This window comes from Panthera tigris, chromosome A3, assembly GCF_018350195.1.
Source record: "Panthera tigris isolate Pti1 chromosome A3, P.tigris_Pti1_mat1.1, whole genome shotgun sequence".
NCBI lineage: Eukaryota > Metazoa > Chordata > Mammalia > Carnivora > Felidae > Panthera > Panthera tigris.
The window spans coordinates 60104543-60119710 of record NC_056662.1 but is presented as its reverse complement, the minus strand read 5'-3'; the positions used below and the strand labels follow the sequence as shown (position 1 = coordinate 60119710).

General features: G+C 36.0%; 1 protein-coding gene across 1 annotated transcript in view; it reads left to right on the top strand.

The window, feature by feature from the left end:
• The window catches only part of EIF5B (eukaryotic translation initiation factor 5B), an 89740-nt gene that overhangs the window by 16479 nt on the left and 58093 nt on the right, over nucleotides 1–15168 (top strand). The gene's annotated exons all lie outside the window — the stretch shown is intronic.

The following is a 15168-nucleotide window of genomic DNA, read 5'->3' as shown; positions in this document are numbered from 1 at the left end:
TCAGATGCTTAACCGAATGAGCCACCCTGGCGCCCCAGCCTCAGACATTTGTAAATAGTATTTCAGGAGGTTACATAATCAACATAAGAAAGATTTACATCTTAAATTTTAAAGAGTGGTGCATTTCCATTCATTTGGAAATTTCACATACAGTAGAATCCTTGTCTGTGTTTGGATAAATGAAATGTCATTGTACTTTTCTCTCATGGGATTTTTTTTAACTGTTTGAATTTGTTTCAGAAAATTCAATTTGGAAGTTCTGTGATCAAAATAAAAGTTCAGTAATTGTTATTGCGGTAGTGTGGTTTTTATTAAGCTGCTGTGATGAACCTGCCTTCCCAATTGTATGAAAGTTGTAGTTGCTATTCCAGAATAGAGTTTTTTCTTTATTTAATAATGCCTATTTGGAATGTATTAAATTTCCTGGTCATTATTAGTTGTAGAAGGTATTGAGGTGAATTGGGCATAAAAAAAGGAGTTTAAAAGGATCTTACATTTTAATGGAACAAATATTCTTATGCACAGATAATACAGTGAGGAGATGCAGAGAGAATGTGGAGTTTAGTTTCTAGGAGTGCCACCCTTCAGATTGCAGTTTTGCTTCCAAAAGTTATTATATATGTGTCTTTCAGATCCCTTTCTAATTAAAACTTCCCTCAGAGCAGGCCAGATCAGAACGAACAGGAAAAGGAGTGTGCTGTATATTTGAGTTACCAGGGTGGATGACAAAGAATATCCTAGATCTTCATTTGCTTCTCTATTGCCTAGTAATTCTGTACACAGGTGCAGCCAGCTCTTTCTACTGATGGTGTTGTCCAGCCAGTTGGTTATTGACAAGTATCCTTTCCTGAGAGTAGTTTCCTGCATAAAAATTTTATTAATGTCTATTTGGTTATTCTGGGTACTATACCAAAGTATATTAGGTGGAAATAATACTTTAAAAAAATTTTTTTAGTGTTTATTTTTAAGAGAGAGACAGAGACAGAGTGCGAGCTAGGGAGGGGCAGAGAGAGAGGGATACTTAGAATCCGAAGCAGGCTCCAGGCTCTGAGCTGTCAGCACAGAGCCTGACGTGGGGCTCATGAAATGCGAGATCATGACCTGAGCTGAAGTTGGGTGCTTAACCAGCTGAGCCACCCAGGGGTCCCAGTGGATATTATACCTTTGACAGTGATTAAAGGACCAGAGTTACTTGTACAGAATATAGACTACAGGTTCACTTTCAGTGAGTGCTGAATGTACTCAAATTGTTTGTTTTTTTCTGAATGTGCTCAATTTGATCAGTTATTTTAGAGTTTAGATTGTGTCCTTTCTTAAGATATTAATTCAGAATATTGGCTTAAGTTATCAATAGTGTCTATACATATCTACGGGGATAATACTAAGTATAAAACTTGTATTTCTTGCGAAAGTATGAGACCCAAAATACTCTTCTATCAAATAGTAAGAAATAGAAGATTTTTTACATTCAAATTTGTAGCATTGACATGAAAGATGATATTACTGTGTTGTCGATTCTAAATCAGCGCTTCTCAAACTTTAATGTGCATGTAATTAACCTATGGATCTTGTTAAAAAGATAAATGGTGGCAGTGGTGGAGTCATCTTAAAGGCTACCTTACCTGGCACCTCACTCACTTCTGGTGGATCATCATGGTGGTTCTTGGTTGGGACTTTAGCTGGAACATCTACATTTGATCTCTCTGTAGTCTGGACATTCTTATTAGCTTGGCAGTGAACATCTCAAAAGTCAGGAAGTAGATGTTGCCAGGGAAGGTTATGGGCCCAGGAACTATAGCATCATTTCTACCATAGTCAGTTGATCAGTAGCCCCAAGTTAAAGTGAAGGTTGCAGAGCACTGTCTCTGAGTGTCAGAGAAATTTGGGGCCAGGTTTTAAAACTTCCACAGGGGGTGAAGAGGGGCTGGTAGGAGAAAGTCTTAGGAAGCTTGAAGATTTTGAATTCTGAAATAGTTTGGCAAGGGTTGCATTTTCTACATACTTGTCTACCTTTACGTTAGACTTTAGTGGAAAATGCCTGTCATTATTAAATGAAATTTGCCAAGTGTGAGATTGAGAGATTTGCATATAAGGTTAATTTTCCTTTTACTTTTTTTCAGTGAACTTTTTTTGGATAGTGTTTTGTATCGTTAAAGGTTTTACTATATTGATCTCAAAACGAAGTATGTCTTTATTTTTATATATGATTTTTATTTAATTCCAAAAAGCCAGATACCAAAGTTGAGTATATGCATGCACACACAATTAATAAATACCATGTTTTTAAAAGATTCTTTTATTGTAACATCATTTTAGTTATACATTATATCATGTTAATAGAAATTACAGTATTAGAAGATATTATAGCTTTATTCTTATTTTTCATAACTTATAAAAATGGGTAAATGATTTATATTAGGTTTACATGCTTTTAACCATAACTGTTTAAACTGATAAATGCACTCTAAGTTCTAAACTATTGTTAGAGTATTACTAGAAATTCAAATTAACATTTTTCAAGGTATTGATAGAACAGATTTCAAGTGGTGCAGTTGATAAGTTTTGATAAATGTGTATAGTTGTGTATCCTTCACTGCAGTCATGATCTAGAATATTTCCATTAGTCCAAAAGTTCCTTTATGACCCTTTGTAGTCAATACTTTTTCCCTACAACGAATTGGCTTTTGGCCAGAAATCACTGGTTTTTTTGTTTTTTTTTTTTTATTTTTGTCACTGTAGTTTTCCCTTTTCCAGAAATTCATAAAAGTAGAATCATAGGGTTTGTAGCCTTTATTGGCTGGCTGAGTCACTTAATATAATACTTTTGAGATTATCCATGTCAGTATACGTAACATTAATTCTTTTATCATTGATTAGTAGTGCAATGTGTGGATAGATGACAATTTGTTTATAAATTACCTGGTAGATGGATGTTTGGGTTGTTTCCAGCTTCTTGTGATTATGAATAAAGCTGCTATGAATATTTGAGTACAAGTCTTTGTGTGGACATATGTTTTCATTTCTCTTAGGTAAATACCTAGGAGTGGGATTGCTGGGTCCTATGGTAAGTGTGTATGTTTAACTTTAAGAAACTGCCAAACTGTCTCTTCCAAAGTGGCTGTGCTATTTTTACATTCCCTCTGGGGATGTGTTCCAGTTGGTCCACATCCTCTCTCAACACTTAGTATTATCAGTCCTTAATTTTAGTCATCCTGGTGGCTGTGTAGTGGCATCTCATTGTGGCTTTAATTTATATTTTCTTACATTTGTGACATTGACTATCTTGTTATGTGTTTGTCATTCTTGAATCTCATTTGGTTAAGTGTTCAGATCATTCGCCCATTTAAAAAATAACATCATTTAATATTGGGTTGTAGGAGTTTTTAATATCACAAATTCTTCATCAGGTATATATGCATTGAAAAGAAACTACTCAGTCAGCCTTGCCTTTTTATTTTAACAGTGTTTGGTTTTTCAAATGAAACTTTTAAGATAATTGTAGACATTCAGTTGTGAGAAACAATACAGAGAGATCCTTGTACCTTTACCCAGTTTCCCCACCATGGTAACATCTTGTAAAATTATGCAATACCACAACTTGGATATTGGCCTATATACAGTTCACTGACCATATTCAGATTTGCCCAGTTTCATTTGTGTTTGTGTTTAGTACTATACAGTATTATCACCTGTGTAGATTTGTGTATTCACTACCAGAGTCAAAGTATAGAACATCACTGTAGGAATCCCTCATGTTGTTCATGTGTGACCATATTCATCTCCTTTCTGTGCACCTCCCCCTTCCTTGCCCATCCCTACTCCAGGTAACGTTGAATCTGTTCTACGTTTGTAAAATTTTTTCTTTTCAAAACGTTTTATAAATGGAATCATGTATATATGTAATCTTTGAGATTGACTTCTTTCCAGTCAGCCTTAATTCTCTTGTGATTCATCCACTTGTTGCATGAATTGATAGTTCTTTCCATTTTATAGCTTAATAGTATTCTATGGAATGGGGATGAACCACAGTTTATTTAACCATTCACCCATTAAGGACAATTGGGTTGTTTCCAGTTTTTGGCTATGGCAAATGAAGCCACTATAAACATTTGTGTACAAGTTGTGCATGAGAACAATTTCATTGTTTAGGGATAAATGTGTAAGAGTGCAATTGCTGGGCCAAATGGTAAGTACATTTTTAGTCTTACAAGAACATGACAGACTGTTTTTCAGAGTGGCTATACCAGTTTACATTCCCACCAGCAATGTTTGAGTGATCCAGATCCTGTACATCCTTACCAACATTGGTTATTATCACTTTTTTTTTTTTTTTTTTTGTAGAGAGGGCATTCTGATTTGTGCGTAGTGATATTCCCAAATGCCTTAATGATGTGGAATATCCTTTATTTTCCATATGTAAATGCTCTTCAGTGAAATGTTTTCTTATGCCTTTGTCCATTTTCTAATTTAGATTATTTGGATTTTTATGTTAAGTTCTTAGAGTTATTTGTATACTTTAGATACTAGTCCTTTTCAGAATGTGGTTTGCAAATATTCTCTCCCTCTTTGTGGCTTGTTTTTTCATTCCCTTCAAAGATATATTTTTTTATTATTTTTTTTTAATGTTTACTTATTTTTGAGAGAGAGCACTTAATGGGAGAGGGACAGAGAGAGAGAGAGAGAGAGAGAAGACACAGAAGCTGAAGCAGGCTCCGGGCTCTGAGCTGTCAGCACAGAGCCAGCACAGGGTTCAAACTCACAAAGTGCAAGAGAGCATGACCTGAGCTGAAGTTGGGCACTTAACCAGCTGAGCCACCCAGGTGCCCCTTTTCATTCCCTTCATAAGGTCTTTTGCATAGCCAGAGTTTTTAATTCTGATGAAGTCCAATTTATTTTGGATTGTACTTTTAATTTCAGGAAGTCTTAAAACCTGATTAATGCTAGATCCCCCAAAATTTTTTGTAAAAGTTATATTTTCGTGTTTTACATTTAGGTCTGTCATGTATCTTGAGTTCATTTTTGCATAAGTAATGAGATTGGAATTCATTTTTTTTGGACGAATACATGTCCATTTGCCCTAGCATCATTTGTTGAAAAGACTGTCTTTCTTCTCTTGAATTACTTTTTGCACCTTTGTCAAAAATCAGTTGGCCATACTTCTGTAGGGGCTAATTTGAGATTCCCTCTTCTTGTTGATACCTGTGTCTGTTGATATCTGTGTCTGTCCATCTGCCAGAACCACAGTTTTGGTTATTCTCAAAATCTGCTAAAGTCATTATAAAATTTTTTTTTATGTTTGTTTATTTATTTTGAGAGAGAGCACATACACAAGCCAGGGAGGAGGAGAGAGAGCAGTGGAGAGAATTTCAAGCAGGCTCCATGCTGTCAGCACAGCACACAAGGCTCAATCTCATGAACTGTGAGATCATGACCTGAGCTGAAATCAAGAGTCAGCTTAACCAATTGAACCACCCATGTGCCCCTAAAGTCATTTTTTTTAAGTCTTTTTCTAGAATGTTTTAGTTATTCTAGTTTTTGGGTTTTTTTGTTTTGTTTTGTTTTCCATATGCATTTTGGAGTAGTCTTGTGTATATTGGCTATGTCCCAAAAATCTTGCTGGGATTTTTATTGGAATTGCTTAAATTTGAATGTCATTTTTGGGGAGAATTGACATCTTTACTGTGTTGAATCTCCTAGTTCATGAACATGGTATATTTCCATTTTATTAAGTTCGTCTTGAATTCCTTTTATCACCATTTTGTGATTTTCAGCTTACAAATTCTATACATGTTTTGTTAGATTTATAGCAAAGCATTTTCTTTGGAGTCATTGTAAATGATTGTCATTTTTCCTTGGACTCCTCTTATCTTTGAGAAGACTTCAACAAATCACTTATGTTGACCCAGATCATTTGGCTGTATTTGTCAGGCTTTACATTATAAAGTTACTCTTTTCTTCCTTTTTTTCCATACTGTACTCTTTGGAAGTAAATCACTGTGTGTTGCTCACATTTAAGTGGGAAATTATCCATTTCCTTAATGGTGGCATGTCTGAATAACTTATTTAGAATTCTGCATGGGAGACTTGTCTCATCCCCATTCATTCATTCATTCATTCATCTCCATCAGTGTGGACTTGGCAATATTTTATATTTTAGTTTAAAATCTAATACTATATTAATTTGTTGCTTTAATTAAGAAATTAATTTGTTCCTCTTGTTGCCAGTTGAGTGCTCTTTCGCTTGGTCCCTCCGTTCTTAGTTATACACTCATTGTTTTGGGCAGGGGTGGGTAGGGAAAGATGGTAATCACTTGCTTTCTAGTATTACACAGTGATCCAGACTTACCTCAAGCCCAGAATCTGCTATTTTGCATTCTCACCAACAATTGATATTGGTAGTTTCTTGGATTCTAGTCACTGTGATAGGTATGAAGTGCTGTCTCCTTGTTTTAATTTGTATTACCCTAATGACAAATTATAACCATTTTATCTCTTCTTGTATTTGCCATTTATGTATCTTTTGGTCAAGTGACTGTTAAAATCTCTATTCGTATTTTTATTTTTTAAGTTTATTTATTTTGATAGCTTGTGTGAGCAGGGGAGGGGCAGAGAGAGAGGGAGAGAATCCGAAGCAGGCCCTGCACTTTTAGCACAGAGCTGGACACGGGGCTCCGGCTCACACACCATGAGATCACAACCCTGAGCCGACATCAAGAGACAGATGCTTAACCTTAACCAACTGAGCCACCCAGGCACCCCTATTCATATTTTAATTGGGTTCTCTATTATTATTGTTATTATTATTATTAGGTTTAAATTTCTTTTCCCATATTTTGGATACAAGTCCTTTAGTCAGTAGTGTTTTGCAAATACAGGCATACCTCAAAGATACTGCATATTTGGTTCTGTACCACTGCGATAAGGCAAGTCAGATCAGTTTTCTGGTTTCTCAGTGCATATGAAAATTATGTTATAGTATACTGTCGTCTACTGTGTGCAAATAATAGCATTATGTCTAAACGAATGTATGTAACATTAACTTAAAATACTGCATTGGTAGAAAATACTAACCATCATCTGAGCTTTCAGCAATTCATAATTGTGTTGTTGGAGTAGAGTCTTGCCTTGATGTTAATGACTGCTGACTGATCACATTGGTGGTTTCTGAAGTTTGGGGTGACTGTGGCAATTTCTTAAAAGAAGGCAACAATAAAGTTGGTTAATTGACTCTTTCATGAATGATATTTCTGTGGCATGCAATGCTGTTTGATAACGTATTTTTACTCAATGATAGAACTTTCGAAATTGCAGCAAGCCCTGTTGCTGCTTATCAACTAAGTTTATGTAATATTCTAAATCTTTCATTGTCATTTCAACAGTTTTCACAGCACCTTCACCTGGAGTAAATTCCATCTCAAGAAATCATTTCTTTGTTTATCCATAAGACGCAGCTCCTGTTAAAGGTTTTATCATGAGATTGTAGCATTTCAGTTACATCTTGAGGTTCCACTTCTAGTTCTCGTTCTCTTGCTATTTCCACCACATCTACAGTTATTTCTTCCACTGAAGTCTTGAACCCTGCAAAGTAATCCATGACGGTTGGAACCAACTTCTTCCAAATTCCTGTTAATGTTGATATTTTGATCCCTCCCCATAAATCATAAATGTGTTTGTGACACCTAGAATAGTGAATCCTCCTCAGAAGGTTTTCAGTTTTGTTGTTGTTGTTGTTCAGATCCATCAGAGGAATCCCTGTCTATGGCAGCTATAGCCTTACAAAGTGTATTTTTTACATCATGAGACTTGAAAGTCGAAATGACTCTGATCCATGGACTGCTTTGAAAGTTCAGAGTATCTGTGAAGTACAATAAAGGAAGGTATGCCAGCATTTTCTGTTATTGTGTGGTTTGTGTTTTCATTTTTTTATCAGTATCCTTCTAAGCAGAAATTTTAAATTTTAATAAAGTCTAAATTATCATTTCTTCTCTGATAAATTCTGCTTTTGGTTTTTGTTTCATCTTAAACCTCATTGCCAAACCCAGGGTGCACAGATTCTGCATCTTTTTTTGTTTTAACTCTACTGCCTTGATAGTAAGCTTTAAGTGTTTTTTTTAAACACATTTTAAAAAAATGTTTATTTTTCAGAGAGAGAGAGAGAGAGCGCACGTGCATATTAAGAGGGGGGTGGGGCAGAGAGAGAGAGAGGCAGACAGAGAATCCGAAGCAGGCTCCAGGCTCCAAGCTTTCAGCCCAGAGCCCAAGATGGGGCTTGAACTCATGAACCATGAGATCATGACCTGAGCTGAAATTGGATGCTTAACCAACTTAGTCAGCCAGGCACCCCTAAGTAAGTCTTGAAATAGGATAGAGTCCTTCAGCTTTGTTCTTCAGTATTGTGTTGACTATTCAAAGTCTTGTTTTTCCTTTTACAACGTTTTTTATTTATTTTTGGGACAGAGAGAGACAGAGCATGAACGGGGGAGGGTCAGAGAGAGAGGGAGACACAGAATCGGAAACAGGCTCCAGGCTCCGAGCCATCAGCCCAGAGCCTGACGCGGGGCTCGAACTCACGGACCGCGAGATCGTGACCTGGCTGAAGTCGGACGCTTAACCGACTGCGCCACCCAGGCGCCCCTTGTTTTTCCTTTTAAACTGTAGAATCAGTTTGTTGGTGTTTGCAAAGGGGTTGAATCTGTAGATCATGGTGGGAAGAATTGACATCTTAACTATATTGTTTTCCAGTTCATGATCATGGAACATCTTTCTATTTGTTTAGGTCTTGATCTCTATTTCTTGTTTGCTGAATGTTTTATATGAATAGGTGTTGGGTTTGTAAAATGTATTTTCTATGGCAGTTAATATGATCATATATATATATATATATATACACACACACACACACACACACACACATATTTATATTTATTTTCCTGTGGCCTATTGATGTAGTTGATAGCATTGCTTTTTCTATTTTTTTTTTTTTTTTCAATTTATTTTGAGAGAGAATGAGGGAGGGACTGAGAAAGAGGGAGAGAGAATCCCAAGCAGGCTCTGTGCTGTCAGCACACAGCCCAACATGGGGCTCCATCTCATGACCCACAAGATCATGACCTCAGCTGAAATCAAGTGTTGGATGTGTAACCGACTGAGCCACCCAGGTGCCCTGATAACATTGTTGTGTGTTAAACCCAACCTTGTGTTCCTGGAGTACATTCAACTTGATTATGATGCATAATTTCTTTAATCTGTGGCTGGATTTGGTTTGATAGTATTTTGTTGAGAATATTTGTACACACAAATGTTCATCTGTACCTTTTTGGGGGGATAGTTTTCTGTTTATTGTAAAATACACATAAAATTTACCATTTTAACCACATAATTTAGTGGCATTAAGTATATTCACAATGTTCTACAACTGCCTCTTCTATACCTTTCTAATGTCTTTGTCTAGTTTTGTTATCTGGGTAATACTGGTCTCGGTGTTCACTTCTCTCTCCCTGCCCCCCTCCCCCCGCCCAAAAGAGTTTGTGAAGGATTGATGTTACTTCTTTAAATGTATCATAGAATTCACCAGTGAAGTCATCTGGCTCTAGGCTTTTCTTAGTGGAAAACTTTTTAATTAATAACTCAATTACTTTACTTATTAAAGGTGTATTCAGATTTTCTAATTCTTCTTGAATCAGTTCTAATAGTTTGTCTTTCTAGGAATTTGTCCATTTCATCTAAGTTATTTAATCTGTTGGCATTTTCACAGTATTTCCTGTATTCAAATCTTGCATATCTGAAATAAATTCTAATTGGTTGTAGTGTATAATTCATGTTATACATTGTTGGCTTTAATTTGCTAATTTTCTGAAATGTTTTATTTATTTTTGAGAGAGAGCATGTGAGCCGGGGAGGGGCAGAGAGAGACGGGGACAGAGGATTCAAAGCAGGCTCCATGCTGACAGCAGCGAGCCCGATGTGAGGCTCGAACTCATGAACCATGAGATCGTGACCTGAGCCAAAGTCAGATGTTCAACTGACTGAGCCACCCAGGTGCCTTTCTAATATATTTTTTAGAGGATCTTGACATCTTTGTTTATGAGTGATATTTGTAGTTTCCTTATACTGTTTTTCGTGTTGGTACTGGGGTGATACTCGCTTCACAGAATGAGTTAGGAAAACTCTGCTTTTATTTTCTAGAGATTGTGGAGAAATGGTATCACTTCTTTCTTAAATGCTATACTAGTAAAATTACCTGGACCTATTGCTTGAAGGTTACAAATTACTGACTCAATTTGTTGACTAGATACAGGCCTTTAAGGAGGAAAGAGGGGATATTATTATAGATGTGTATCAAAAAGAAAAAGATACTGTGAACAACTCTGTACACATGAATCTGAGAACTTAAATGAAATGAGCTAACTTCTTAAACTATCAAAGCTCACTAAGGTGAAATAGATAATTTGAAGAGCCTTATTCCTATTAAGGAAATTGAATTCATAATTTAAAATGTCATGGGAGCATCTGGGTGGCTCAGTTAAGTGTCCCAACTCTTGATTTCAGTTCTAGGTCATGAGATTGAGCTCCACATTGGGCTCTGCTGGGTGTGGAGTCTGCTTAGGATTCTCTCTCCCTCCTTCTCCCCACCCCTGCCATCCCCTTTACTAAAAAAAAGAAGTCCTGAAAAATAAGTCTGCAGACTCTGATGGCTTTACTGGAGTTTTCTACCAAATGTTTAAAGAAGTAGTAACACCAATGCTCTATAATCATTTCTGGAATATAGGAGAGGAGACTGAACCTTCTAGATCTTTTTATGAAACTGGTACTACCCTGATGTCAAAGCCAGTCAAAAGTGGTACACACAAAAAAGAAAACTACAAGCTGATATCCTCATAAATATAGATTGCAAAAATTGTTAATGAAATAATAACAAATAGACGGGGCGCCTGGGTGGCTCAATTGGTTAAGCATCTGACTTTGGCTCAGGTCATGATCTCATAATGTATGGGTTTGAGCCCTGCATTGAGCTCTGCATGACAGCTCAGAGCCTGGTGTCTGCTTCAGATTCTGTGTCTCCCCCCCCCCCCCCCCCCCACTGGCCCTCCCCTGCTTGTGCTCGCTCACTCTCAAAAATAAATAAATATACTTAAAAAAATTTAAAAATATTAACAAATAGAATTGAATACACATACATCTTGACAAATAAAAAGAAATAAAAAGAAATGGAATGAATTCAGGTGATGCAAGACTGATTCATGATTCAGAAACCAGTAAGTTTTCCACATTAACAGGTGAAAGAAGAAAAATTATTTGTGATTACACCAATTGATGCAGAAAACTTAAAAAAAATTCTTTTGGTTATTTTTATGTGAAAAAGAAAGCTTTTGACAAGAATACATCACCCATTCATGATGAAACTCAGAAAACTAGAAATAGAGGGAAACCTTTTCAGCTTGAAGAAGAAGCTCCGAAGAGCCTGCTTCAGATTCTGTGTGTCTCTCTCTCTTTCTCTCTCTGCCCCTCCTTTACTAAGCTCTCTCTATCTCTCTAAAAAATATTTAAAAAAATTTTTTTAAATACAGGTTTTGTGAAAATTTTGAAACACTGATGAAAGAAATCTGATTTAAATAAATGGAAAAACTTACTGTGTTCATAGATTGAAAGACAACATAAGTCACAATTTATATTCAAATTCTAGCAAGATACTTTTCGTAGATGTATACAAGATTATTCTAAAATATATTTCAACAGTCAAAGTTAAGAATAGATAAAACAATTCTCATAATGATTAATAAGGGGAAGAAATCATTCCACCTGATTTTAAAACTTATTATGTAGCTCCATTAATCATGACAATGTAAGTGTCTGAAGGAAAGACACATAGATCAGTAAAGCAGAATGGAGGACTCAGAAATAGCCCTATACAAGTACAGCTGAGTGATTTTTGGTGAAGGTGTAAGATGATTAGTGTAAAATGTTGCTGGAGCAGTTGAGTGCCCGTAGGTGAAAAAAATTAAAATAGATCATAGATTTAAATATAAACCATTAAAGCACCCAACTTTTAGAAGATAACAAAGGTTTTATTTTCAAGACCTATGGCATGATGAAATGTTCTTAGTCATGACACCAAATGCATGATTCATAAAATCTTGGTAAAGAGTACCACATGAAAATTAATTTTTTTTCCTTTAATAAAAATGCTGTTAAATGGATGAAAAAGTGAGCTACAGACTGGAAGAACATATGTATAAACCATATTTGACCAATGACTCATAGAGAACATAAAAAGAGTTCTCAAAATTCAACATTCAGTGCTATTAGAAAATGAGCAAACAATATGAACAGACATTTCACAGAGTAGTACTATGAATGACAAACACATGAAAAAATGGGTAATTAACCTATCTTTTAAGAAAATGCAAATGAAAACTATTATGGGGCACGTGGGTGGCTCAGTCAGTTAAGTGTCTGACTTCACTTCAGGTCATGATCTCAGGCCCCACATCCGCCTCTGCTGACAGCTCAGAGCCTGGAGTCTGCTTCTGATTTTGTGTCTCCCTGTCTCTACCCCTCCCCTGCTCGTTTGTTGTCTCTCTTTGTCTCTCAAAAATAAATAAATATTAATAAATTAAAAAAAAAAGAAAACTATTATATTACCACTTAATTTATTAGAGTATCTTAAAGGGAAAGTAGCCATAATATCAAATGCTGACTAGGATGTGAAAAAAAATGGTTATCTCCATGCGTTGCTGGTGTGAATATTAAATGGTAAACCCACTTTAGAAAGTAGCTTTGCTGTTCTTAAAAATCTACACATAACAGTATTTTTAATACCTTTATTTTTTAAGGCCATTAAGTCATAACATTTTTATGGTCTTGATGGAAAAATGTGGCTTGTAAAAACATGAGTCGAGTACAATAGAAATTGCTTTTTATTTCTGTAAATCGGTAATAAGTTTAGAATAAAGGATTGGGGGCTGTCACAGGAAACATTATTAGGACTGTTACAGCCTTATTAAAGGAAAAAGTGGTTTGCAGAAAGACATACCTACAGAAAAATATTTTTTACAGATTCCTTAAAGCTTTTAAAGCTTTTGTTATCACCATGGCTGCATTTTAGGTTTGACTCTTAAGTTTATTGAAATCGTAAGCTGTAGTTTATAGTGGGTAGGTATAGGAGTAGCACTGAAAATGTAGGTATACTCTAAAGTTTCAGCTTAGGGGCGCCTGGTGGCTTATTTGGTTAAGCGTCCCACTGTTGATTTAGGCTCAGGTCATGATCTCATGGTTCGTGAGATTAAGCCCCACGTTGGGTTCTGTGCTGACAGCACGGAACCGGCTTGGGGTTCGTGTTCTCTCTCTCTCTCTCTCTCTCTCTCTCTCTCTCTCTCTCTCTCTCTCTCGTTCTCTTTGTCTCTCAAAATAAATAAATAAACTTTAAAAACCAAATTTCAATGTTTTGGCTTAAATCACTAATATGATAGGTTGTTGTTTTCATGTCCTGACATTGTAATATGGTTTACTCTTTAGGACCTTTTCCTGAGTCTGGAGCAGCAAGTTCAGTACATATCAAAGGAACACTTGAGAAACCATTGTGGTTAAGACTTAAGTTTTGTTATATATCACTGATATATTTTGTAGCTATGTTTGAATTTTTCAAATAATGTCAGACACTTGATTATTTCCCATTTTTAGAGAAGGCAGCACAATTCTGGTGTCAGATTTGGGCTTGAGTTCCTGGCATAGTACTTTCTAGCCTTTTGTAAATTCTTTTTATTATCTTTAAGCTTAACTTCATAGAGTTGTTGTGAGGAGTAAATGATATATAGTATGTCTAGTGGTTGAACAGTACAGTGCTTTGATATATGATAAGCACTCAAAAATTGTCAGTCTTTTATAACTGGCCAGAAGAAGCCTTTCAAACTCAACAGCATACAGATGTAGTCCTATATACTGTTACTCTGGAGATGTTTGTTAATGAGTGGTCTGGAAATACATCCAGTCACAAGCTATTCTGATGAAATGAATATAGTTCAGGTAAGAGATGGCAAATTTTTGGAGGTGAGGTGACAAGCTTCAATCATTAACCATCTTCCCATCTCACCCTGTTTTTATAAGCTGCTGTGGTGTGACATAGTGACAGAGATGCCTTTGGAGAGTGCTGGTTGAGCTTGGCTAGGCTTTGGTTTCTGTTACTTAATGAGACCTAAGGATGGTTCTTGATTCTTTCCCTTCAATATACAATACATCCAGTTGGTCACTTAAGTGCTACTGATTGATCCCCTTAATATTTATCTTCTGTAATCTTGCTTGCAACTACTACAAGTCAGGTTTTATCATTTCTCATTATAATTAACTATAAAAGCTCCTACCAACTGGTTTTCCTGCTTCCTAACTAGTTGGGATTCTGCCCTGCTACTCATACCAAAGGTAGCTTTCTAAAATGCAAATTTGACTATGTAAGCAGAGTTAAGAGCTCTGACAGTAGAATCAGAACTTCTGGGTTCAAATTCCATCTCTTCCTTGTGTGATCCTAAGTTAAATTCTCTGTACCTTGGTTTCTACATTTATTAAGAAGAATATTTCACATCGAACCCACAGTCACCTGGAAAGATGGCTAAAGATACACTGCTAAACTCCTAGCCCATTACTGGGTCCCTTGATCTTGGGTTGGATCACGAAATCCATAACTTATGAAAAACATCTCAGTTGGTTCAGATACCCCTTTATGAGTCTTCCTAAGATACCATGCACTTTGTCTTTAGGTTTTTGTACTCCTTGTGTCTGATGGGCACACCTACTTTGTCCAGCTAACTCTTGTTCCTCCTTCAGTACTTGGTTCCAGGTCTGTCCTCAACCGGGAAGGGTCTGACTTTCTGACTGTGGATTTCGTGCTTTAGGAAGTCCTCTCTAGTGCTCAGTGTTCTATAATCTTCCTCAAATACACTGTCTAAAATATAGGAAAAAGGTAATATATTTGTTGTAGACAACTATTATAAAAGCATAAATTTCTTCACTGCTTGGCATTTGGCATTTTGCAAATTTCTGGCTTACTGATTTGCTGTCTCTTCTAAGATCCTTGGGAATAAATTTTATATCTTCAGTGTCTTGTAAATCTTAAAATTGTATTAAAATTATTAATCTTAAAATCTAAAAGTTATTCTTTTAGGAAATTTTCTTTAC